At 36.9% G+C, this 10,063-nt stretch overlaps 1 non-coding gene across 1 annotated transcript; it reads left to right on the top strand.

Moving 5' to 3' along the window:
• The first annotated feature begins 1,107 nt into the window (after window positions 1-1,107).
• LOC120252454 lies at window positions 1,108-1,246 on the top strand. The gene has a single exon (XR_005533987.1). It is a non-coding gene; the product is annotated as a small nucleolar RNA Z247 (small nucleolar RNA).
• Window positions 1,247-10,063: the final 8,817 nt, after the last annotated feature.

Genomic DNA, 10,063 nt, shown 5'->3' with positions numbered 1-10,063 from the left:
AACTTCTCTAAGGTATAACAAAAAAAAGTAGACATGTATTTCTTGGAAGAGTTGAGTAGGGAAGAGGCAATGAAAGCCTAAGCTTCTTGTGAAACATCATTTACCTCACTGTCATCCAGTTAGCCTAATGTAGAGCTTGACAACCAAGCTTCCATAAAAGCATATCCCTTACCTGACTGTAGGTAAGTCAGCCTAATGTAAATCTTAATGCTCATGACAAGCCTATTCTGCATGATTATGGGCCACTGAGTTATATAGTGGTGAGCTTAAATACCGTGACTTTAGCTCTATAATATATTGAAAAATGCAGAAAATTTATATGTGCTAAGAATAGGATTGTGCTATGTATAGATAGTTTGGATTGGTATCTAAACCAATACTTGTAATCTCTTTCTGCATCAATCTCTTTGATTGTAATCCTATCATATGGCACCATTCCTTATCTGGTACATTGCCGAGTAGATAAGCATAACACCAAGAAGGCCAGTATACGGTGGCTTCTCCCAAATCTTCTTCTCCACCTTATATTTTTTCATGGTATCATAGAGTTAATTCATCCAGGCCACCATGTCATCATCATCGTCCAACACAAACTCAACTTCTGCCGCCGCAATCTCGAACGTGGCTGCTTCCATGACGGCTGGCATCCTCTTGTCTCCTTTTGTGGATCATATGATCAATGTGAAATTGGGACAAGAGAACTATTTTCTTTGGAAGGCTCAGTTCTTTCCCTATCCGCATGTCCATCAACTCTTGGACTACTTAGATGGGTCTGCTATCGCGCCTAGCAAGACTGTGGTGAGGACCGTGGAATCTAGCACATTTGTGGTTCCAAATCTAGATCACATCACATGGCTTCACAAGGATCAGATGGCCCTTAGCGCCATCCTATCCTCTCTCACCGAGGAGGTCCTTGCTCAAGTGATGCTGCTCTCCATTGTGTGTGAGATTTGGCAGACCCTAGAATAGATGTTTCCATATGGATCAAGGGCAAGGATCATGCAACTTTGTTGTCAACTCACCAGCTTGAGGAAGAACGACATGGGAGCTGCTGAGTACTTCCACAAGGTCAAGAACCTCATCGATATACTTGCCACTATTGGAAAGCCACTGAGTGATGATGAAATTGTCACCTATGTGCTTGACGGACTTGACAAAGAATACGACCGTCTGGTGACCTCCCTCACCACGTGTGTGGAACAGGTAACTCTGAGTGATCTATAAGCTCATCTAATGAGTTTCGAGACACACATGGAGTAGAACAATTATGGGGTTTAATTCTCAGGTGCATCTGTGAACTGGGTGTCACGTGACAACTGTGGCAGTGGTGGCAAGAGCCATGGTAGCCATGACAACTACACCAACTAGAGCACACCACAGGAAGGATCATGTGGTGGGCATGGAAATTACAATCGGAACATGCCGTAAGGAGGAACTCACCCAATGTGCCAAGTATGAGGGAAGTTCAGGCATGTTGCACTCAAGTGCTATCATCTCTTCAATCACTCGTACCAATCTGAAGAACGCCATGTTGCTGCTACTGCCTCGGCACAGTCCTATACCATTGATTCGAACTGATATATGGATACCCGCCCCACAAACCACATTACTAGTGATCTTGATTTGCTAACAATGAAGGAGAAATATCATGGCAAGGATCAAGTGCAAGTTACATACGATGCAGGTATGATCATTACTCATGTTATTCACTCCAAAATTCAAACCCCAAATCATGTTCTTAATATCAATGATGTTCTTTATGTTCCCAAATCCTCCAAAAATCTCTTCTCGGTTCATAAACTCACCAAAGATAATAATGTTTTCCTTGAGTTTCATCCTGAATATTTCTTTGTAAAGGATCAAGTAATGAACCAAGTTCTTCTTCGAGGGAGATGAGAGGGTGGTCTCTACCCACTGACACCAATCCATGTCTTAACTACATCCAAGTCAGCCTTCTTCACAATCAAGCTAACTCAAGATCACTGGCACTGTCACCTGGGTTGTCCGTCATCTTGCATAGTTCATCATATCAACCAAGAGAATAGTTTATCTCTTTCTATTATGTCGAATAAAACTCCAGTGTGTGATGCATGCCAACAGGGCAAACTTAATCAACTTCCATATCTTTCTTCCAATGAAAGTTCTTCTTTTCCTTTAGAGGTTGTGCATTCAGATGTTTGGGGACAAACACCTGTCTCAACTAGTAGCTATAAATACTATGTCAGTTTCATCGATGACAATAGAGAATTCACTTGGATTTACTTGTTAAAAAATAAGTCAGAAGTGCTCTCTATCTTTATGCAATTTCAATCTCATGTTGAACGATTATTGAATAGAAAGATTACTTGTATGCAAAAAGATTAGGGTGGCAATACAGAAAAGTTCATTAATTTTTCAATCGTGTTGGCATCTCACACCACATCTTTTGTCCCATGCTCATTAACAAAATGGCACTGTAGAACAAAAACACAAACATATTGTTGATGTCGGCCTTTCTCGATTAGCACATACAAACATGGCCGTCAAGTTTTGGGATTATGCTTTTCAAAGTGCTTTGCTTTCTTATCAATAGCACCCCGAGAAAAATCATCAACCTAGACACACCTATGCATCATTTTTTTTTGGATCTAAACCAGATTATTCATTATTGCGGACATTTAGTTGTGCTTGTTGGCCTAATCTTAGACCATACAATACACATAAACATCAGTTTAGATCTAAACGATGTGTTTTTCTTGGGTATAGCCCCTTTCACAAAGGTTATAAGTGTCTCCATGTGGCCACACGCTGGGCGTATATCTCTCATGATGCCATCTTCGATGAAATGATTTTTCTTTTTGCACAAGCACTACTTATACCTTATGATTCACCTTCCACAGAGTCTCCAGTCATTCTTCCTTCTATTGTTTCTTTGGATGCATTACATTCTTCTTCTCAACAATATGAGGGGATGATCTCATGGATAATGATTATTCTTTATTGCCTAATAATTCTCCTGTGCAGTCTAATCTATCTTTGCCGTAAGTAGTGCTGCCACATCTACCATAGTCATCCTAGGTGTTGTAACAGCCACCGTAGTAGCTACCATAGGATCTCTTGATTTCTGGTGTTGTTGAATAGCCTATTATGAACCATCCTGTGATGACAAGGCTACATGATAATGATAATTAAGTGCTTGTGTATTAGTAGTACTAAGTATTCTTTTCTTGTGTTGAGCATTACTTTTATCAGGTTATAGCGCTAATATATGTGTATTTGTGTTACTTTGGTGCATGTAGGGTTGTGGAGCCAAATATGTAAGAAAAAAACCAATGTAGATCATGAATGCACTATTTGATGAAATCTTGGAAGCAACAAATGCGAAGATATAAGTTGGGCTCAAAGATACAAGAATGTTTGCCAACCTCTATGTATTCAAGCAATTACAATGAGTTGGAGGGTACGAAAGCAGTCACATTTGCGTATCTCGACTTGTGCAATAATATCAAGATCTTCACCAATGAGGTTTTTTATTAAAGAAGTGATGCGATCTATGGCATAAACATGTGCTTGTTTATGTTGCCTCGTTGAAAAGTATGAATCGGGAGTGTTTTTTGGACGGGTACTATAGTAGGTTACGGTAGGAAAACATTGTAGCAGTTACTGTTCACAGCCCCGTAGAAAATAAGAATTCCAGAGAATCCACATGCCCATGTGGAATTTCCACAGGGGCGTGTGGAACATCCACAGGGCCGTGTGGATGCTCGATTCTAGCCTATTTAAAGCCGCGATTCAGCCCGATTTTAGGATCCTTTTCCCCATCTTTTCTCTAACTTTTGAGAGGCTTGCAGCTAGGGTTTAGAGAGGTATTAGCAAGGATTTTGGAGTGATTCTACAGCTTCGACACCGCGTTTCTCTTGGAAGATAGCTATTGGGGGAGCTTTTGTCAGCACGGATTTTGCGAGGTGTACCCTAGGCTTGACGAGGGGACCTTTGGAGAGGATGAGGCTACTCCACAAGACCATCGACACATTTACCGAGGGGGTTTTCCTATGGATTACTTGTTTTTACTTTTAATTTTACTATTGATTGCATCTTGCTCTATGAAGAGCTAAAGCCCTAGTGGGTACTTGGATTTGTGAACCCTAGGATGTATTTGTTTCATTAATCTTTTATTATGCTTTCCTTAATTGATGTTTTAATTGAATTCCAATCATGAATGCTTGTTGAATAATTTCTCTATTAGAGTGATACTAGGGTTGAGAGTTCATATTGGTAATCTTTGTGAGTGAGTGACACACCACGAGGGTTAGACAAAGCTAGATTGGAGAGAGTCGAGAGGGTGAGTCGAGAGGTAGCAGAGCGTCCCCTTTCCCTTATGATGAGATTTATCTTGCCTCCATTTTCTAGAGTTCTTTGCGGTTACAATAGAGTGAAGTGCTAAAGGATGAACTCCGCTGGGGCATAGTTGCGCGAGCGACAGAGTGAAGCGTTGAAGTGAACTTTAGTATCTGGGGCTTAATTATGACTAGGGGTTTTTCACCTGGACTAAAGGGTTAGGTCTACATATAGGAATAGGGTTTATCACTTGGAATCTCTAGAGCGTCTTGGAACTTTGCACAGTGTGAGGTGTTGAGATTGATCGATTTCTCCGTCGGGGCATAGTGTAGAGTTAGTCACGGTTGACCTTAGGTTTGGGACCGTGTATCTTAGGATGTCCACGACTCATTAAGCATTAGTTAGAAAGCATAATAGTTGGTTTTGTCTAGGCGGAACAATATCCGAGTACCCCACTTCTTATTGATTGCCTTTCCTCTCTCTTATTTGTGCCTCTATTTCTTAATTCTATTATTTTGTCTACATTACATCTTATCAACACAATCAGTGTTTCATTTTTGCTTGGTTAAGTAGTAATCTTGGTGTTTTTATTTCCTACTCCCTGTGGATACGATACCCACTCACCAGGGATTTATTACTTCGACAAACTCATGCACTAGCGGGTCACACGCAAGGGGTGTGTCAGATAACATTCGACAACTGAAGCTGCGTACGGGTGGCATGGTACCTTATGGGTGTCTTCAACATGCTTCGTTGGTAGTGGTTTAACCAACATCACATGATGAGGCCCTACAAAATAGCAAATGGATGCTGAATATAGTGCTCATCACAAAAATCAAACCTGGAAACCGATACCTCCTCTTCATCAACAAAATATCATTAACTGCAGATGGGGTTTTAAACTCGAACTGAAGGCTGATGGCTCCATTGATCGATACAAAGCATAGCTAGTAGCAAAGGGTTTCAAAGAACATCATATCATTGACTATGATGATACATTCAGTCCAATTGTGAAACCAGCTACAATCTGCCTTATGTTATCGCTAGCAGTGTTAAGAGGATGGCATCTTCAGCGACTTAATGAAAAAAATGTTTTTTTTTTGCATGGGGTACTCGAAGAGGAAGTCTATATGAGGCAACCCCCAGGTTATCAAGATTAAAGACATCCACATCATCTTTGCAAGCACAAGAAGGTGCTCTATGGTTTGAAACAAGCTCCACGAGCCTTGTTCTCAAAACTGAGCTCAAAATTGCAGGAATTAGGCTTCATACCTTCTCGAGCTAATCCATCACTATTTATATACAATGATTAAAGTAACATCATGATAAATGCCTAAATGTATATATTTTATATGTATTTGTTGTGTATGATTTATGTATTTATTGATGAATTGATGCCCTTTTATAATTTAATTATTTCTTTCGTGTTACAGGCATAAAAGAAGGCTAGGTGAGCTTAACAATGTGATTCAAGAAGAAATCGACACTAAAAATGGCGTTTTGGAGTCCCCGGCACTGTAGCATTACTATAACAAGCTGAAGCATAAAGATTTGAAGAAAAAGCTAAGTTTGAAATTCCTCATGGGCAACCTCACGGCCGTGAAGATGACCGTAAGCCGACTGGAGAAGCAGTTTCACTATAGCAGTTACTGTAGCAACTTACTGAAAATTCGACAAGTTTTTTGAGGATCCTCATGGCCATATACTGACCATAAACCAGCCCGCAAGCCATCCCAAGATCATCTTTTAAAGAGGACTTTAGGGCATCTTGAAGAAGGAGGAAGCCTGTTCTTGGAGCTCATCACCACCACCTTTGATCTGAGGTAGGAGAAGGCTTTAGAGGGCATTTCCAAGGTGGGAATCAATGGGGAGAGTGTGATTTGGAGAGATTCACTCCTAGGGCACACTTGTAGAAGGTTGAAGACAATGAAGAAGATTCTCCATAGGGTTTCTCAAGCGTCGTTCGGCTTCTCATTCTTGAGGGAGTTTATGTCATTTTCTTTAGATGTTTTCATGGATTCTAGTGTGTATGTTATTAGCATGAACAACTAAACCCCAAGGTCATCGGAGATAGGTGAACCTTGGGGTGAACTTGTGTAGAGTGGGTGCTTTAGCTTGTTTTATTGCATTTGGTATTTTTGTGATCCATGCTTGGTGCACTTTGAAGCTTTGATATGCATAAGAACTCTGTGTATCATTTTTAATGCTATACTAGATTGCGTGATCATGCCGAGCGTGGAAGGGATACATGTACGAATATGCCGTGATCATCGGGTATTTTGTACCCCTCCAACTCTAGGGTTGTTCCCAGGTTATGCTTCGACCTTAGATTGAGAAATCCTTTGCCCTCATTTCAATCGTAGGAGGATTTTGTGAGAAGAAATTTCATACCAATACTCGTACTGGATTAGGGGTCAATTGCCGTGACATCGAGTTGATATAACTTAGGATTTTCTCGGTCCAAACTACCATTTGCGTGATAGTTGTAGCATCCTTTGCACTTTAGTAGCCCCAAGGTGATCCTCATCTGTGACCACTTTCCCTTTTTGATTTTCACCCGTAATTTGCCTTCACCGTAGACATTCTTTTAGAGTTTTTTTTGTTACTTTGTAATACCATTGCACCACTTGAAGTTGTAGGTTAAACAACACTCAAAGAGGAAGTAAGAATAGCTTCTCGGGCCCCAGGGAATATGACCATCTCGTGCTCTCACGAGTGGTATTACTTGACAACCCGTGCACTTGTGGGACATTCGAACCACATCATCTATATGTTGATTTATGTTTATGATATTATAGTGGCAAGCTCCTTAACTCATGCTATAAGAAGATTGTTTGAACAAATTCAAAAAGAGTTTGCTATCAAAGATCTAGGTGATGTACACTATTTTCTTGGCATTGAAGTTCAGAAGAAGCCCAAGGAGTTGATCCTAACTCAGAGGAAATATATTTGTGATTTGCTGTAAAGAGCTAACATGAAAGAGTGTAAACCTGTTGCAACTCCAATGTGCACCACCGAGAAGCTGATAAAAACAGATGGAAAAGCTCTATCTGCGGCAGAAGCTACAACTTATCGAAGTATAGTAGGTGCTCTTCAATATCTCACTCTGACTCATCCAGATATTACCTACTCTCTGAACAAAGTTTGTTAGTTCTTGAGTGCACCAACAAGCTTGAATTGGATAGCTGTTAAACATATTTTGAGATATCTTAAGCATACACCCTCAGTTGGGTTATATATACATAAGTCTTCTTCAACCTTGGTGAGTGCATTCTCAGATGTGGATTAGGTGTGATGTCGAGATGATCATTGTTCCACTGGTGGCTTTGTAATCTTCTTTGGTTCCAATATTGTCTCTTGGAGCTCTTGCAAGCAAGCCAAAGTGTCTCGATCTAGTACATAGTCTAAATATAAAACGCTGGCTAATGCTACTGCTGAAGTAATTTTGATTCAATCCTTGTTGAGAGAGTTATGTGTTTATCAGAAAAGACCAGCATGTCTATGGTGTGACAATTTTGGTGCAACCTATCTTTCTGCCAATCTAGTTTTTCACAAGATCAAGTTGCCGATGTGTTTACATAGCTACTCCCTATTCGACAACTCACATAGATAAGTCACAATCTCAACCTTACCAGATGTGATTGAGGGAGGGTGTTAAGAATAGGATTGTGCTATGTATAGATAGTTTGGATTGATATCTAAACCAAATCCCTATAATCTCTCTTTGCCTCAATCTCTTTGATTGTAATCCCCTATCATATGGTACCATTCCTTATTTGGCACATTGCCTTGTATAGAAGCAGACACCTAGAAGGCCACTATACGACGGCTTTTCCAAATCTTCTTCTCCACCTTATATTTTTTCATTATGGAGTGATTTCATTTAAATTCTAGTCATATGGCAGAGATTAGAAGAAAATATGGTGTTCGTGAGAACATGACAACAATATATGATGCTGCCCATGTGATCTTACTTTGTGGTTCGGCTGTAGAACAATGGAACTCTGGTAGGTCTAAGATATTGAAAATTAGAAAAATATAGCCTTTCTATTCAGCTTTGTCTCATTTGTAGGTCTTATGTAATATCACACTTAATACAAGTTTGATACTATATTCTACTAGTGAAAATATTGCCTTTGTTTCTTATAATTATAATGGATTAATTCTTGGGGTTTTTTCCAATATAACCCTCTCTTTTTTTTAATTGCCAAAATAATCCCATGCGAAATTTATTCACCAACATGGGTTTCAAAACATTATATCAAGCCTAGTTATAATACTAAGATATTGATTTTTTTCATGAACACCCTTCTCTTTTAAAAATTATAAAAATAAAAATACTTATATCTTTTTAAATAATTTTTAAATCATTATTAATTTTTATAAAGTAATATTTTTTTTTTCAACAACATTTATTTTGGAAAAATATGTTGTTGCTGTTGTTGTTGTTGTTGTTGTTTATACATCTTGTTTTTTTTAATACATTTTTAAAAATTATTATGAACATAACTACTGTTATGCCCCATGCTATCCATGGTTGGAATGAACATAATAGATGATGTTAATAATAATGTTCACACCGAAGACATAATTATTATAGATGATTTTGATAATAATGTTTGAAACTAAACTTATTGAAACTTATTAAAACAACAAACTTAATCTAAATTTTGAAATTTTTTTTATTGATTGTCGAATTTCTTAAAAAAAGAACTCTTTTTAAATACCAAATTAGGAGTTTGAAAATAAAATCAAAATAAATACTCTTAATCTATGGACAGATTGAAATGATATAATTAATAAAATCATTGATGATATATATAGATGATGCATTGCTAATCACTTCAATTATTTTTTTGATTCTCTAATTAAAGTGGGTGACTACGGATTTGATATTAATATTCATAACAATTAGTGTAATTAAACAATATTTCTTTTCATCGAAGCTAACAGATAATTTTAAGTCAAATAAAGTTGAAGTGATAAAAAAATATTTATCCTTTGTAAATTAGTAAAAAAATACCATGATAAAAGTTGTATATATAGGATGAATTCAATAGCATTATACTACATATTATTTATAATTTAGTCTCTTCAGTAAAACATAATTAATTTAGGACTAAACTGTAAATACCTTGGTAGTTTAACATTGCAATCCCTCTAATAATTTGTTAATAATTTAGAAATAAATTACAAATATTTTGATGCCATTGCAATGCACTCCTCTAATAATTTACAATTATTTAAAGGTTATATTCCAAAGATATTTATAGATCATAGTTTCCTCAATTTTTGAAACTATCAACAATTGTTTTTTGAATTATATGTATATATATATATCGGTCATTGTTAGCATACATTATTCTTTATTTTAATTTTTTAAAATTTAATTAATGCAATAATGATATTTTTGATAAGATTTTTCTTTTAACTTGGCAGTTAATAGTCCATTTGTAGTTTTTTCATATATATATATATATATATTTATATGTTTATTAATGTTTTCCCATTTTTAAATAATTTTATTTTATATTGAATTAATATTCCATTTAGAGTTTCTTCATATATATATATATATGTGTGTGTGTGTGTGTGTGTGTGTGTGTGTGTTTATTAATGTTTTTCCATTTTTAAATAATTTTATTTTATTTTGAATTAATTTTCTTCTCTATACAATTTTATTTTATAATTAAAATTAATTTATAGAATTTCTATGGTTTGATCCTTGTTTTCTAATAAAAATTAA

The sequence above is a fragment of the Dioscorea cayenensis genome, chromosome 20 (genome assembly GCF_009730915.1).
Source record: "Dioscorea cayenensis subsp. rotundata cultivar TDr96_F1 chromosome 20, TDr96_F1_v2_PseudoChromosome.rev07_lg8_w22 25.fasta, whole genome shotgun sequence".
Taxonomy (NCBI): domain Eukaryota; kingdom Viridiplantae; phylum Streptophyta; class Magnoliopsida; order Dioscoreales; family Dioscoreaceae; genus Dioscorea; species Dioscorea cayenensis.
This window is presented reverse-complemented; position numbering and strand designations above follow the sequence as displayed.